Source organism: Triturus cristatus, chromosome 6 (genome assembly GCF_964204655.1).
Source record: "Triturus cristatus chromosome 6, aTriCri1.1, whole genome shotgun sequence".
Lineage (NCBI taxonomy): Eukaryota > Metazoa > Chordata > Amphibia > Caudata > Salamandridae > Triturus > Triturus cristatus.
Genome location: NC_140589.1, coordinates 1,509,979,163 through 1,509,996,555, shown reverse-complemented (window position 1 = coordinate 1,509,996,555; position 17,393 = coordinate 1,509,979,163).

Genomic DNA, 17,393 nt, shown 5'->3' with positions numbered 1-17,393 from the left:
CTTTATTCCCACTGCAGTGCCTATTTCATAGACACCACCCTGGGAACTCCCAAAAACTGCCCACCAGACAGAAGAAAACTACTGATCTGTCGGGCGGTTCCTAGATGGGTTTGGAGGTGAGGGAGCGGAGTTGTCCCGCTCCCGTACTGGCAAACTCATAGTGAGGCCCGATGTCATCATATTTATGTGAGACGCACTGTGTCTCGAAAGTGGTAAACTCCAAATATTGGCCTTCCTCCATTCCTCTCCATTCCACACACACACATTTGTTTGCATATACTAGACAGATGGATTCTAGGACATGTCGTTTTTCTAGTTCCCATTCCCTATATTAAAAATCAAAGCAATATGAAAACATTTCCGGCCTGTAAATACAGTTCTTGCCTGTTGATTTCACATTTTACATTGTTCGTTTTATAGATATACAGTGTTGTCATCAATGATCTAATTCCTAATGTTGCAGTGATGTTATCAATGATGTCATCGAACATGTCATGAGTGATATAGTATGGGAGGTAATTACCAGTGCATGGTGAGGTCATGAGTGGTGCCGCTGCCTCTTCTAGAGACATCACCAAGCTTAAAAAAGAGTTCAAAGAGCCCTTGTAGGGCATTGTGTGGCCCTCTTTCAAAGTGCAATGAATAAAAATGGCTTCTGCTGCTCATTTATCATTCATTGTTTTTTTCTTACTTTTATTTTCGGTGTCCTGATGGGCACATAGGACACCCTTTTTTATTTATAAGTATTGGGGAGGGGACATGTTACCCCCTTCCCCGAGCCTTTACAGACCTCAGGGACTTGAGGCCTGGTTTACTTGCCTTTCTTTCCATAAACTGTAAGTTTTATCCACTACTTTCACCTATTTGTTGATTTCTATTTGTAATGGATGCCTATTTGTGTTTGTCTTTATGGTTGTATGACATAATGCTTGATAAAATTATTTTAAAATAAAAAGATTCTGATATGGAATATACAAAGTTGTGTCTGTTACTTCTCACTATACGTTTGCTTGTTTACCAAACTGTAAGAAACTGAGCTATTGATTGAGGTAGGAGGAAGCCCTACTTAGGCAACAACCACAATCCTTGTCACTGTGAATCATAAAAATCACCAAATTAACCCTCTGGTAGCTTAGCACAAAAGCAGTCAGTCTTAACTTATAGGCAATGTGTGAAGTTTTAATGAAGCACACAAACAGTAATACAGTGAAAAAACCAACACAATACAAATTCTAAACCAATTTAGAAAAATAGAGTAAATTTCAAAAATCCTAATCAGTAGAATGGAAGATATGAACATTTTCAGTTTTAGGTAAAAATAGAGCCTAAAATCACAAAGCACATGTGCAGTACTCTGTTTATATAGCACCGGGTAAAACCAATTCAGGCTGACCGGGATGGAGCGTGGGTCAGATGCAGGGACCAGCTTAGTCCCACTGAAGAGTTACCTTCTCAAGTCTAATGCCAAGAGTTCCATTTGTGCTGGAGGAGGCAGCGAGGAGCAGGTCGAGCATCTCAGACGGGTTCTGCGGTAGTGCGAAGATTCGGTCATCACTGGAGCTTTTCATAGGTGGTCTATGCAGGCTGTTGTTGCTGTAGCATAAAGTCTAGGTCTCGCATTTCTGGTCATTGTATGCAGTTGCTGTTGGCATGAACAGCAGGTCTAACCGGAACTTCGCCTAGGCGATTGCCATGGGTGGCAGAGTTTCAGCACAAACTGGCCCGTTCATGGTCTAGAGGAGCCAAACATCAGGATTTTCACTTTTGTCTTTGGAGGTCCAATGTTTATACCTGGCGCCAACCTATATGTGTGAGGACTCCCTGTCCTACTGGGAACACTAGTTCTGGAAAGCTCTTCCTCTTTCCCTTGTCAAGGCTCCATACCGTCTCAGGGGGTGACAAAAGGCATGGCAGGCTCAGTGTCAGGTTCCTTTGTGTAGCCAGGCAATGTGATTTTGCCATAGGCCTTCATGTGTTCTTTATTGTGCCCATGCATCCTGGCTTGCTATTGTTGTTTGACCATGTTGTCGGTGGCCATGTTGTGTAGCCAGCCAGTGTGCTTTTGCCATAGGCCTGAATATGTCTTTGTTGTGGTCATGCCTTTCTTGCTTGCTGTTTGACCATGCGGTCATTGGCCAACTTGTGTAGCCAGCCAGTGTCCATTTTGTGTAGGCAGCCAGTGTGCTTTTGCCATAGGCCTGCATGTGTTCTTTGCTGTGTCCATGCCTCCTGGCAAACTGTTTGAACATGTGGTCGGTGGACATTTTGTGTAGCCATCCAGCCAGTGTGCTTTTGCTATAGGCCAGCATGTATTCTTTGTTGTGGCCATGCCTCCTTACATGCTGCTTGCCATAGGCCTGCATATGTTCTTTGCCTCCTTGCTTGCTGTTTGCCCATGTGGTCAGTGGCCATTTTGTGTAGCCAGCCAGTGTGCTTTGCCATAGGCTTGCATGTGTTCTCTGCTTTGGTCATGCCTAATTGCTTACTGATGTTGGTTGACCATGAGACTGGGGGCCATTTTGAGCAGCCACTCTTTTGTTTCCAGTTTTCAAAGGGAAATTAATAATAGAGGACTATGCCTTTTTGTATTTTTTCTTTTGTTTTACCTTTCCCTAATATCAGTTTCAGATTATTATGTTTGAGGATCATTGTAGTATTTGTATATTAATTATTAGCAGTGTTTTATACTATATGTATTTTTTTGCATTTTTAACCTGCCCGTACTTGCCTCCCAATGGGTTTCTCATAGTCCCCTAGTATCCTCTAGTATACCAGAAATTAATTTTTTGTTATTTATTATTGTTTTATTTTAGTTTTTTCTATTTCTTTCTTTTAATTTGTTCAAATAGGTTTTTTTTACATTCTCCCAACAACCACCTGCCTGCCAATGGCGCACAGCCACACAACCGCATTTGTTTTTTAGTATTAATATTCCATTTTACCATAGGCCCCCTCGCCTGACATAGGTGCTCACCAGCATTCATTTTTTAAGCATTATTCAATCTTCCCCTGCACCTCACTGACTGCCACAGGTGTCTCCCTTAAAATGCACAGAAAGCAAACAGCTACATCTGTATGTTGTTATCCTGATTGGAAATTAAATATTATGTTCTGGTGGTGGGATTTGACTTTGGAATGCCCTGTTGCTGTTAATTATTTAGGATAATAATGATAACTTAAGTAACCAAACTAAATTATATTTTCTGTACTAATTCAAACTGCAACAATGTCACATTTCACTAAATGTTTTTCTTGCTTGTTTGCTTTTAGGTGCACAAGATACATCACCCACAGTACTGCCAAAAAGCCGTGGGAGTCCTCCAATCACTTCTGCTTGTGCAGCTAAGTGGCACTGCCAACTGATACTTTCAAGATGGCCCCAACGAAAGGGGCTGCCAAGGAAGTGGCCAGTGGGAAGGAGAAGAAGAAGCAGATTTTCACCACTGATGTGTCGGGCCAAAACCTTTACAGGGTTTGTGTGCCTGCCACACTGGCCTCCGGGGAGCAGCACTCCTGCATCAGCAGCACAACGCCAACCTAAGCTCAAGGCCATGTCTCTCAGTGAGGCAGTCACTGCAATCATATTTACACCGACGAGCAGTCATAATGAATTGGATTTGTTTCTTTTGCAAAGTAGTACCCAATCGCTGCAGGAAAGTGGACAACAGCTTCAACTAGCGATAGATCTTCCTGAAGTAGAAGCAGAAAAGGAGGTTGCGCTTCCTGCTGAGCAAGAACCTCCTCTTTTACAATCATTACCTGCCAGATTGCCAGCAAATAAAAGGAAGTGTACTCCACTATCTTCTCCAAGTACCCCTTATGATGATCTGGACACTGATTGGACCCCAACTGAGTATGAGTCACGCCATAAGAGGATCAGGAAAAGGAGAGTTCCTGAAAGCCTTCCAATTAACGGAGAGGATGAGGATGATGAGACAGTTATTGTGGAACCTGGCCCAGAAGAGACCGACATTACCCCTATTCAACCTGCTCCGAGGGATGTGGCACAACCCCCAGTGCCAGCTTCCATATTTGTAAGGCCCCTGCTGAGACCTGCTGCCACCACCAGCTCAGTAGAAGTACGCTCTGCAGAGAGCCAATTGTCAACACTCTTGTCTACCTCCAGTTCTTCGGGCATTGGCAGTGGTGCCAGTGGCCCACTGAAAAAGTTCACCTCCCCAGTTTGGGACTTCTTTACGGTTAGCAAGCAGGAGGGTGACATTGCAATATGCTCCATTTGCAAGGCTAGTGTTCATCGAGCTTGGTACACACTATGGTACTGGAGGCCACGCAACCTATTTGAAAAAACATCACACACTCCCCTGTGAAACACACCTTGATCAACTTTCTGCACGTGGTGGTGGTCAAGGTGATGTGAGACTGGAATTGGTTCTGGAGCCTTTGATCACTTTGTGAGGTGTAGGTGATGAGGAAGAACAGGATGACATCTTTATGCAAAGCAGCCCTTTCCCCAGCAGTATGCCAGTATCATCACCAGCCTCAGCAAACTCGCAATGGCTTAAGAGATAGATGGAGACACCACAGCAGCATACAGTGACTGTCTCAATGAGACACCCATTGATTCTACCACCTGCTGGTTCATCTTCTCTCCGGAAGTCGCCTGCATCAGTGGCACGAGAAAGGAAAGAAAAAGCAGGCTACTGTTATGGGCATGTTTAGGGGGCATGAGGGGCCCTGCGAATGCAATCAAACAATGACACATTTGTACAATGGGAAGCTGGCTATAATGTTATGGATGGACTCCACCCTTTTTCTTTTGTATAAGGAGTGGGTTTGTTGAGGGCATCTGTCCAAAATGGAAGGTTACCCGCAGGACCTACTTTGTCAGAGTGGATGTTCCAGTACTCCATCACAATGTGCTGGAATTGGTTGGACAAGCTTTGCACCAGAGTCCTGTTCAGACTATCCATCTGCTAACAGACATGTGGACCAGTTGTCAAATCACTGATTACATGTGTATCACTGCACATTGGATCTCTTTTGTGGGGGGTAGGTGTAGGAAAGTATGATCTGCCTCTTATGGTTACCCCCACCTTTTGCTTGATGTTTTGACTAGTCTGACTAGGATCCTGCTAATCAGGACCCCAGTCTATCAGCTTTCTCATTAAAATGTTATGCCATGTACTTTGGTACACTCCAGATTGGTACCCTTATAAGTCCCTAGTATCTGGTACCCATGTACCCAGGGCATAGGTACCCCAGAGGCCTCACATGGGCTGAAGCGCGTATTATGCCACTCATGAGAGGCCATACAAAATGGAACTACAGATCTGCCACTGCAGCCTGTGTAAGCTGGTGCTTGCACCACTTACTTTAGATATAGGTTCACTGATAAGTAACCCCTATAGCAGGCCTTACCAATCCTGAAGGCAGGGTGCTGGGTTTTACGTGACAGGGTGCCCCTGCATGAGCAGGGCCCCTCGGCAGCCTTCGGAGACCATTCTCCCGGGTTGTCTGTAACTCAGCCAGACATATAGGTAGAGGTGCATTATAACCTGGCGGTAAATACTATCTCGAAAACGGCTAAAACAAAACATGTCATGTTTGGTGTCAAACACCTTGGAATCATACCTCCACATTGGTACCAGTGTGGGAGGTATGATTCCACCCTTCTGAAGCTAGCTTTGTGGGGTCACTGGTCTTTCCGGTGCCAGCCTTCTCGGCCCGTAAGCAAAAATTGGATGCTGCCGACCAGAGACACATTTCTGCCAAGCTCGAGCAGAGGAAGGCAGCACAATAGGCAGCACAATAGGCATCCTGAATCAGGGAGGTATGACCACCTCCCAGACAGGATTTAGTGTATTGGGGCTGGGTGGGTGCACTTACGAAGTGCCTGAAAGTCTCCACCTGGGGAACATTTGGTGTGCCTGTGCATAGTCCAGCTCAAACCAGTTCTGGGAGCCATTGGCTCCTGCTCTGGTGTGAAACTGGACAAAGGACATGGGAGTAACCTCCCCTCTGTCCTGACCCTCACCTAGGAGGTTCCCCTGAATCTGTCCAACCTGCTGCCGTGGGTACAGAAGGGCTTACCTGACTGTAAGACATTAGATTTTACGTGGACAAGATTCTGCAACAAGTAACCACTAACCTTTGACCGTCTGGACACTCTGGACTTCGCTGGAATTTGACTGGGCCCGACTTTGTCTCCCTCTCCATTCAAAGCTCTCTCTGTGCCCTTGCACCATACAGGTTCCGTGCAGGACATGTGGAGCACTAAGGACAACTGAAGAATCTTCCTTGGGGTGAAGGAGTCAGTCCCCTGCATTTGCTGGCACCGTAATGCAACTGACTCTGCTGATCCTGAGCTCCTGCCGATTCCAAAGGCTCCAGTAACACATGAGGTGGGTTCCGATGTTTCTTGAGGTTGAGCTGCCCTCTCATTGAGTTTGAGGCCAGTATTCCTCGTGGGGACTGCATAACCTGAACCCCTGTACTTCTGCAAGTGCATTTGCTTGTTGGCGATTCCCGAGCTTGTGCATTGGACTCTGTGTAGTCCTGACCCTGAGCAGTATTTCCACCAAAGAACTCCAGCCTCCTTGCACCGAGTGCTCCATGGGCTGGTACTTTGGGATTTTGCTTGAGGTACACTTGTGACTCCTGGTCATTCAGCCTGTGGGTCCTCCTGAGGGTCATCCTGAATTCTGTTGGGCTTTCCTGGTTGCTCAAGACGTGCCCTGACTGCCCATTGCTTGGTGAGTCCCCTGGACCTTGCTGGTCCACACCGTAACCTGCTTGACCTTCCTGCATCGGTTGCTGTTGCAAAGGCTTGTTGGTGCTTCAGGCGGACACTGACCCCTCAGCACTCTACATCCTTTGTGGGACAGCTCACATCTGGCTCCTGTTCATCTCCAACGTCTCCTGGTCCTCTTGGCTGCAGAGTCAAGCATCTCTTCTTTAAACCTGAAGCACCCGACATCGGTGGGCATTCTTTCACTGAGCCCCTTGTCACCCTGAAGTGACCCAGACACTGTCCCCTCTGATTTCCGATTCCTCCCATCACAAATCCACCCTTGGATTCCAACGGACACTTTCTTCCTTCCCAGCAGCAGCCCTTCTTTGCAACCCTCCATTGAAAACGACAGCGGTTTCCGACACCACTCCAGACCTATGCACCCGGCTCTCCTGGGATAGGTAACTCGGGTACTCTGGTATCCACGGGTGGGGTGGCTCTCCAAACTCCTAAGTTCCAAAGGGTTTCCTCGAAGTCCACCGAGAAGGGTCCTTAAACTTTAAAACTGTAACCGCGACTTCCCCATAGAATTGTACGGAGCCTGCGGTCGTGTTAGCACACTGCACCCATCCTCTGTGGGGTCTCTTTTTACTCACCTTGGGTGGTTCTTTGGGGCCCCAGTGATTTTACGTACTCTAGACACTGTCTCGAATCCAGTCATGGTTCTTATATCACTATTTTAGTATATGGTCTGGTCTCCCCATGGAGCCCACTGTGTATTGTGCTACTTACAACTGTTTCTTTGCTAAAGTATTGTGTGCTTTGTGTTGTATCCTCATGCAGAGGATACTAAAGAGTGTTATAGAAATAAATACCTATTTTTATAACTACTGTGTGGTTCGCCTTTCATTTCGTTAATACTAAAGGTGACATTCTGGTAAAACAAGCTGCTTTACATTCCCTCAAGATGAAGCCTGAAGGCTGCTCTCCACAGCTTCCACTAGGATAGCTTTCTAAAGATTATCTTTGACCTCATACATCATAAGGGTCGTTTGGACTGGTGCAAGGTGCCCACTTCAATTAGTGGACAGCATATACCAGGCCAACTTCTCACAGGAGGCAACAGGAATCTCTAGGTCTCAGCACTGAAGAACAATTTAAGGGCTTTCGGCTGCATGCAACAGTAGTCATGTTAGCCTGGAGAAATCGCATACTGCTGCAAACATCTTGGAAGACTTTACAGTAAGGTATTTGAATGGCTATGACGCAAGTGTCTCAGAATTGGATTTGTTGTCGCTGACAATGGCAGCAACAGAGTGAAGGCCATGGTAGAGGGTGGCTATTTCAGGGTCCTGTATTTGGTGCTTTGCATCAATCTCATTGTGCAGGACTCTCTCAAAAAAGAAGACCTGGTCAGCAACTTACTGACCATCTGCCGAAGAATTTGTACTAATTTCAGCCATTCTTTTAAAGCCTGGAAGCAGTTAATGATTATCCAGCATGCTAATAGAGTACCTGTTAAGAACCTCACACAAGAGGTGCCAACACGTTGGAACTCAATCTATTACATGTTGCAACATCTGTTTGACCAGTACAAACCAATCAATGAGTATGTCATGCAAAGAGGAGGGGATGTAACTAAAAGCATGACCATTGGAATGGAGAAATGAAAACTAGTCAAATGCCTGACAGATATGCCACTTACTTTCGAGGTTTTCTCTCGGGATGTCAGCAAGGAGGACAGAATGAAGGGTCAAGCTATCCCGTTGTTGTATTTGCTAAAAGACCAGCTAAAAAGCTTGTCTGAGAGGTTAGCAGCTGGGAAAGATGAAAATGAAGATGTGTATACCTTGGTTCAGAGCTTAATCCTTCTCTTGATGGAGAATTCAAGGCTGCAAAGAGACATCATAGCATCCAAAGAGTACATACGTGCCGCAATACTGGATCCACGTTACAACAAAATACTTCCCACTTTCAATCCTTTTTCAGAAGGGGATGTTTCAAAATACAAGATGTGGATTATTAAGCGAGCCAGAATCCTGGAAGAAGAATGGCTGGAGCACTCATGGAAAGAGGTTCTGGGCGGCTGCCTTAAAATTCCAGTTAGGGCAGTCCTGTTGTCTCACAGCAGCCAACACCAGCAACAAGAACACCGGCAGCAGCAACAACAGAGACAAACAAATTGTCCCCAATCTCTACATTGACTTGTTAGCAAAGGGCAAGGCTTAAATCCAAAGCAGAGGTGAAGGCAAAAAAGGTTAAGTAAGTAGCAGCACCACTAACCCTTGAAAGAATGTTGCATGAATATCTGGATGACCCAAGAGAGGTCTATGTGGATCAAAACTCATTGGCATATTGGTATGCGAAGATGCTCCAAAGGCCAAAGTTGGCTGACAATTGTGAGCATGCTGGCAAGAAAGTATCTGGCCCATCCAGTAGCCAGCGTGTCTGCTGTTTGTATGTTCAGTGCAGCTGGTGTAGTCATCACAGTGAGAAGGACCAGTCACTCACCTCAAAACATGGAGAGATTGACCATGATCAAAATGAACTTTATACCACAGAATTGGACCATTCCTGAAATACTACAGGAGGGAGATATGGGTGATTGGTCAGACTCAGGTCATAGTGTGTTAGCTGACCAACTTCTAGGCGAACCACCTGAGTTAGAGGATGGGCTCTACTTCCGTGACTGAGTAGGTAACCATAGAACTTTATCGTCAAACTGCTCTGGCAAAACAAAAATGAATATAGCTAGGGGAACATTATGTATTTTGTTTGTTTTTGTTTGACTGACTTATGCAGACTCACCATTTTAGGGACATGTATGGCCGGATTGGAATTGGACCAGTGTGTAGTGAAGAAGCCTCTCTCCATTCCCTTCAAGGGCATTGGAGAGACAATGCCTGCCTCCTTCCCAAACCTATACTTTTTTTCACCCCTAGCAGGACTGTCACAGAATATTTGATTTACAAGACAGCCCAATGTGTGTTGCATGCATCAAAGAGGATCGACAATTGTGTACCACCATGCTTGGATAAGAACAGGTAAATATATTGCAAAAATTGGTGATACATTTTTGTGTGATTGTGAGTGATGATTCATGTGGTGGCAGACATTGATGGTGGTTGTTCAACTCTAATTTGTAAGATTCCTTGTGATGATTTGCAAAGTTTGTTGCCTGATGGGTGATCATTTTTCCTGAAGGTGATTGGCCCTTCCCCTTTGACACTTAGAGAGATTTGCTTGCCGAGCCCACTTCTTTGTTTTCTGGTTCACAGTCTTCAAAGACCAGACCAGTTCATTTAGTTAACAAACACAAATCTACACAACAAGAATTGCTCAATGTGCTCTTTTTGTTCAACATCAACAGCAATGCACTACCGGTCGATCTCTCTCATTTGGGTCGGGAATTGTGACAGAGATGGACAGATTCATTATTAAGAGTCAGGAGGATGATGGGAGGACTCAGGGTGGGACTACCTCAACAAGAGCCAGAAGAAGGAAGTTATCAACTTCAGGAAAACCAACATTATGATGACTCTAAGGGGCCTACTCAGCTCAGTGGGCTGGTCAGAGCCAGAGGTGTGTTAATTTGGGAAATGCAATGCTGCTTATTGTGTGTGATAGCTCAAATTTGAAACTCCTCTATTATGTGGTTGTGTGGTCGGGTGGAGGGGCCTGTTGTTATAAGTAACTGGAGATAGACACATGATGTCACATCATCATTTTATGAACGTGCTTGGCTAAATGTTACGATAACAGTCGAGAGATTGACCAGCCTGGTACATGTAGCCACTTGTCCTTGAGTGTTTGTAATTTGCTTGCACTTCTCAGTTAATCTATCGCACATGAGTCATAAAATGAATGATTGCAGCAGACCATGCTCTTGCTCTGCCTATGAGTCTTCTTGGTACACGCCTCATGAAGTTTACCTTCTGTCCTTCTCCTTTACTCTAAAATATCATTCCTGTTTTACAGTCCACAGGCCTACTCTTCTCCTGCACAAAAGGCGAAAGCTCCATAACACTCCTGATCACCTTACCGGGCCGCTTCAGCCAAGCACCCAAGTTTGACGAGCAATTCAAATGCACCGCCCAAGTTGGCAATACAGTATCATTTTTCTTTTAAGAATAACTTTTTTAGAACTGTGCGGGTTCACTTCACTCCTCCATAATTTGTATTTTTCAAACCTAGATGACAGAACATTTAGATATATAATAATAACTTGGGTCTCTGGAGTTGAAGGACTGTCTGCAATTTATTTATTTATTTATATAAAGTTTTGTATAGCACGAAAAAGACCCCGAATGGTATCAGAGCGCTTCACAGTAGAGGGGGGAGGAAACAAAGTAAGGGGACGTTGAAGAGAGGGTAAGGGAGGCTAGCATGCTGAGCTAAACAAAATTGTACATAGATGCGAGCAAAACGTTACATAATAAGGTAGGCAGAGAAACATAGACATTACTATTGTAAGCAGAGAAAATAAAAAAATTAAAAAACATTTCGCAAACAGACAGGCCATGATCCAATTAAGGCAGGAACTTGTTCATTAGGATTGATTTTGCTTCATGTTTGAACGCCGCCATGTAGGGGATTCTGCAAATTTCAGGTGGGAGAGAGTTCCAGATCTTGAGAGCGTGCCATAGAAGGCTCTGAGTCTTGTTTTCTTTTTGCAAAATGTCTGAGGTTTCAGAAGTAAAGAGTTGCACTTCTGGAAGGTCTGCTCCCTCCTAATAGTTCCAGTTTTTGAGCCAGGTATCCAGGGTTTTTGGAGTCGAGGGCTTTGTGCGTCAAACAAGCAATCTTTAAATGAATTCTTGCTTTGTAGGGTAACCAATTTAGAGATCTTAAGGCTGGGGAAATATGCTCATTTCTTTTTGTGTCAGTGATCAGTCTGGTCGTGGCATTCAATGAAGCCCTGAGTGGGGCCAAGGTATTTTTGGGGAGGCCACAGAGCGTAGCACTTCCTTAGTCTAACCTCGGTAGGACAAGTGCTTGTACCACCTGCTTGAAATCCTCTTGAGGGAGGAATGGTTTTAGATTGCTAAGAATCCTTATTTGGTGATTCGCACCCTTGCACATCTTACTAATATTTTTCTTCATGTTCAAGTGTGAGTCTAGAGTGATTCCAAGAGATTTAGCTGAGTCGATGATAACCGGGGAGCAGTTAAAGGTCGAGATGTGTTTCATCCAGAGGTCAAACTTGAGGGTGTGCTTGGGAGGGAAGATGAGAAGGAATTCTGTTTTTGTGGTGTTCATTAGGAGATGGTTTTCAGTTAGCCAGTTTTGGATAATCTTTAAGGAGGAGTTGAGTGAGATGAAGTCTTCAGAAGAGTTGATTTTCAGATAAAGTTGTGTGTCATCCGCATACATTTGAAAAAGAATGTTCATGGGTGATAGAACGTTCGTTAGTGGTCCCAGGAAAATATTAAAGCGTATCGGAGAAAGGGCAGATCCTTGTGGGACCCCAATGGAAACTGCAGACAGATGGGATAGGGTATGATTCACCTTAACTCTTTGGGACCTATTGTGAAGGAAGGAGGAGAACCATTGTAGTACCAAGCCGGAGAGGCCCATCCTGTGTTCCAGAATAGCTAAGAGGTTGTCGTGCTTAACAGTGTAGAATGCAGATGGCAAATCGAGGAGGATTAAGAGGCAGGATTCATTATGGTCTAACATGTTTAAAATGTCATCAATGATGTGAATGAGTGCCGATTCAGTACTGTGACCACTCCTAAAGCCAGATTGATATTGATCCAGGAGATTGAAGGTCTCGATATGTGAGCAAAGTTGCGATTGGACGCATTTTCTAAGAGCTTAGCCAGAGTTGGGATGTTGGAGATGGGACGGATGTTGATGAGATCAGATCTGTCTGCATCTGTTCTTTTTAGAATGAGTGAGACCTGAGATGCTTTTCGACATTCAGGGATCTTTCCTTGAGATAAAGAGGCATCAACAATTTTAGTCCATAGGGTATGAGGGCCTCCTTGATTTCTTTGACGACAGATGGTGGCAGTGAGTCGCTGAGGTGATTAGAGGGGTTAATGCTAAGAAGGGTTTCGGAGATGTCATTTTCACTAAGGGGCAAAAAGGAGTTCCAAGTGGCCCTGTACTTAGTGCTAGTACTAAGAGGCTTTTGACTCGCAGAGAGGACAGGATGAGCTGTATTATCAGGTAAAGTGCCCTCTTAGCTTCAAGGTCAAGACTGATGGATTTAGTTTTCTCCGTAAAGAAGATGGCCAGATCAGTGCAGGAGGGAGGATTGGCTGCAGGGTTGAGGTGATTGGGAGCTCGCACTGATTGTTATTTTACATTTAACTGAATAGTGTCATACTCATTCCTTCATTTCCTTCCACAGCAGATTGATGATGATGTGCTGTTCAATGCCCAGATGAATATTGTCATTGTGTAGTGTTTATCTTTGTCACACTTTTCTCCAAATCCCCATTCCCATCATTTATCAAACACCCAACTGTCTTCCCCTAGGCTGTGTAATTTATTGAGGTGTGACTTAATTTACACCATACATGGATCACACACTTGGTGGGACGGATGTGGTGAAAGTGAAACCCACTCACTGCGGAACCTTATATTACCTAAGCAATTGCCCACACTGCCACATTTACCCACCCAAACATAAAAGTGATCCATATTTTAGATATAGAAGAACATCATTTTCAACATCATCATTCAGGCCTTTTGTTGTGTTGCATAAACGCTTAACATTGTCCACTGCTGACTCTAACTCAACTTCTCCTGACTTGAGGATTTCATAAATTTAGTTTTATTTGAGTACTATCTCCCCATTGTTCAGAGGAAGTTACTATTGCTAGTTTTTTTTTATCTTTTTAGGTCTTTGTTGTTGTGTCATGTTGGTAGTCTGATCTCAGTCTTTCTAAAGTTATGGTATTAAATAATATAACCCAGTCACTCAATCTAGTTGCCTGTGATGGATAATACTTTGATTAATCCTACAGTTGGAGTTCACCTAGGTGGGAGTGAGACCTCATTGTGATTCCTTCCCTTTTAGTGCGCTAGCCTGCTACTTCTCCCACCACCATAAGATGGCATCTTGCAAAACCTTGCAGTTGGAAGACTGAGAGAGGTTTCAGCCCTTGCTTCATCTATGTAGGTAAAAAAACAATGGAGCGTTGTTGTAGGCAATATAGCCAATGGCATTCTTTTCCTAGTGGTCAATATAGTTGCAGAGGATAGTAGGACAAGGGTACTGTAAACCTAACTGGTATACACTTTTTTAAGCAGATTTTAAAATCAGTCTGCACTAAAAGGCAGCCGTGCAACGTAAAACAAACCAAAAAAAGATTTGAGGCATACGTAAAATAAAATAATTATTTATTACCCACTACCCACAACAAGCTCACCCCTCTCACCAAAGAAATCACGCTGTCCCCAACTAATGTCCAAAAATTAAATGTCCAAACATTGTTCCCAACTCCCTTTCCCATCCTCTACACCCACATTAAAAGTCCCTCCCACCAAAACAAAAAAAAGGGCTCAGAAGATGGCATCCTCTACACGGTTCCTATAGCGTTCAAGGTTCTGGGTCATGTAAGCCATCCTTGATTCAATTGCCCCATAAGCTGCAAGAGGCAATGCAGCAACTGGCAGTCTGAGCGAGAGGGGGGCAACAGTAGTGTTTAGGGCCCCTGACAACTGGCAGCGGCGCTGGCGGTGCTGCTGCCAGGAGGCTGGAGGCTGTGGCTGGCTGGAGGAACTGGAGCGCAGAGCAGCGGCAGATGCTTCCACCTCCTCCAGAAGCACCAGTCAACGATATTCTTGCTGGATCGTCTACGGCCTCTACCACCACAGCCAGGTTGCTATCTCCTGATAATGGTGTTGGACCAGGAGGAGTAGCTATATCGAGATAAAAAATAAAAGAAGAAAGGGAAATTGTAAAACATGCTCTGTGTAAACACTTCTTTAAAATTAAATTGTGGGACAGTAACAATACATTGCTGGTTCCCTAGGGTCATTGGAATTTGATGTGATTAGTTATAGGGGCATTTGTTACCCACACATGCCTCACATAAAAAGCAGCGAACAGCTAAAAAGAATTAAGACAGAATAACACCAGATTTAAAAAAACAGAGTGATTTTATTTTTCTATTAAAGGCTTTCCTAGCAACAAATTAAACAGACACTTTGTGTGGAAATAAATAAGTAAATTACCTTTCATTAATGAGTTAGGTATTATGCACTATGGAGTACAAGTTGTCGTGCTAAATTAATGGGGGAATGCTAGCCAGTGCATCGGGTACTTTGCTGCTCTGTGCAGTCTGCTGCTGGGGTGGCTGTAATGGACAATTATCTTACTTTAATTCCAATGGCCCTGCTTTTCTCCAAATGCCTTTTACATTCTACCCTAACTCCATAGAGGAAGATGAATAATAAATAAGCTTGTAAAATGCAGATATCCTGTCTACCTAAGTAGACGGTGGGAAAAACGATGCACTGCACTACAGGGAAAGGAACGGGATATATATATTGTATTTGGCACATTTGTCACAGAGTACCCCATCCGCAAAGCTTGAAATCAGGCATTTAGTCCCACTTTACTCCATGGCCTCGCTGTCCACCACAAACTATTTGCTACAAATGAATTCACTTGGCAGTAAAGAAAGAAAACCTAGCTTACTTTACTACAGGGTAATTTAAAGGGATTAGGTCGGGTAGGTAGGGCTTTTGCTATAGAATAGTGGGATGTCACTGATTATCATCATGTCCCTAAGCTTTGGCTTATTCAGTCACTGTATTTGGCGAAAGTCGAAAGACAGAAATTTGAACAGGCGTAAATCTGTTATGGAAACCATGAAATATATCTTTAAATGGACATAAAAGTGTGGCATATGCCAAAAATGTATTTCTCAATTTTTTGATAGGCTAGGTCAGAACTTAGGGAAGAATAAAGGAGTGAAGTACTAGGAGGTGACTCAGTGGGCGAAGGGAAACACACATTGCTTTTGGTTTGCTATTCATTGACAACTTTATAGATGCCGCATTACCGGAAGCATTAACGGAAGCAGAAGCACATTTCACAGCTGAAACTGCAGTCACAAACTGAACCATGCTGCACATTAGGTCATGGGTGGTGAAATGCCATGGGGAGGGAGGGAGGTGATGAATGAGTATGGGTGGGATGCATATCTGCCTCACTTAACAAATACAGTGATTCAATAACAATTTAACTACACCCCACAATGAACCATAGCTTTGATAAAACGAAGCAAGCGAAGTAGTTGAGAATGCCCCTCTCCAGAAGAGATCCCTTGTTTCTTCATCCAATCAATTATTCATTCATTCTGTCATTGTTCCATTCACCTTTTGATAGCCACCATTTATGCTTTACTTTCTCTCATCCATCCATATATCCATCCTTTCAGTATCCACACTTTCAACCATGCTTTCACACGTCCATCCATTCATCCACCCACGCATCCTTTCACCCCCCACCGCATCGTTTCAATCATATACCATTTCACAAATCCTTTCTATTAACCTTCCATTCTTTCCTGTTTCCATCAACCCATCATTTTTAGTGTTCATTATAAGCTTTTGTCTGCTGAGCCGCAGATAGAAGAGGCCATAAGAACTCAACCACCACTGTAGCTATAGGGGTTTCACGAGTCACAATGCCCTTGTAGTGAGTATAATGGCAATTGTCAATAAGCAAGCAGTGTGACTTACCACCACCAGTCCTTGCGTCTGTGCCTCCCCCTTCAACTGCATCCATGTCTGCAACAGAGCTGGCTTTGGCTCTGGCACTGGTGTTCCATGTGGCTAGAAAAAACATTACATATTGTTAGATGCCAGATACGTCTTCCCTTATTTATTTTTTAACAAAATACAACTGCAATACATTACTACTATTGGGTTAGCAGTATCCTCTATCAAAAATATCACTTTAGGCATTTTGTTGGTGGACAATGCAAGCAAAGCCAGGTAGTCAAGCCAACCAAAAACTTTTCATAATGGAGGGGCAGAACTATAGCCTATGATGATGATTTATTGAAGCGCAATGAAGGGGTGGAATAATGGTAAATGAAGGACATATGGTGTCGGTTGGCAAATGCAATGGTATCCTTTACTGCCATGCTGCACTGTCATGGAACTGCTGGTATACTGTATAAAGTAATTATAGCACAACATTGTGGGGTGTCCACCATGACCTTGGCCATTCTCTTGTTAACTGTTAGAGCATGAGTAAGAAAAAGAAAGCCTTCTCAACAAACATGTGAGGTCAATAAAACTAGCTTACTTGGGCCAGCAATCTTCACAGTAGAATCTATTCTTTGTCGTCCACTACCTCAGGTTATATAGGGAAAAGGTATATTGTACTAACAAAGCAGAAGAAAGCTATAGACTAGTACAGACAGGAGAAAGTCAGCTACAAAAACATGCAATATGGAAAAAAGGATAATGCAGAGATAACAAGAATTAAACAAAGACAGTATAAAAAAAATAAACAGGGGGAAATTAACATTAGTCTAATAGTGGGCAGAGGTAAAAGTTAGGGAAATAATACAAATAATAATAGCAGGACGTACAGGGATAAGCAGGCCCATAAGCTGCAGCGCTGGTGGTGGCATCCCCGCCGGCACCTGGACTCTCCTCTGATGAACTAGCCTCCCCCTTCTTCTTATCCTTGGGTGGTGCTGCATGAAATGAAGAAGATTAAAAAAAG